Raw genomic sequence first — 290 nt, 5'->3', positions numbered from 1 at the left:
CTTTCTGCTTAATCTGACAGACCCTAGTAGATGGCAATGATTTGACTTCAGATGTAATAGTGTAAATACACTTTCCCAAATCCAATAATTGTTTTATGTAATTCATCCATTTGTTGGTATTATTTTAAGTTAATGATTCATAAAATAGGATCTAATTAAGACTACTGTTTAGAAATGATCGTGGTGATTACGTGTGCATTTCAGGTCTCTAACAACGATCATTCTTATTTCAACGAATTTTTAAATATTTCCCGCCATTTCTACTTGACATTCCACTCCCCTCCCCCCCC

The 290-nt window shown here is 34.1% G+C and overlaps 1 protein-coding gene across 1 annotated transcript in view; it reads left to right on the top strand.

Moving 5' to 3' along the window:
* Positions 1 to 290, top strand: part of LOC119590516 — a gene marked incomplete in the record, with an annotated part of 54991 nt that overhangs the window by 39203 nt on the left and 15498 nt on the right.

The sequence above is a fragment of the Penaeus monodon genome, chromosome 27 (genome assembly GCF_015228065.2).
Source record: "Penaeus monodon isolate SGIC_2016 chromosome 27, NSTDA_Pmon_1, whole genome shotgun sequence".
Taxonomy (NCBI): Eukaryota; Metazoa; Arthropoda; class Malacostraca; order Decapoda; family Penaeidae; genus Penaeus; species Penaeus monodon.
The sequence above is the reverse complement of the archived record's forward strand: the minus strand, read 5'-3'. Positions and strand labels throughout refer to the sequence as shown.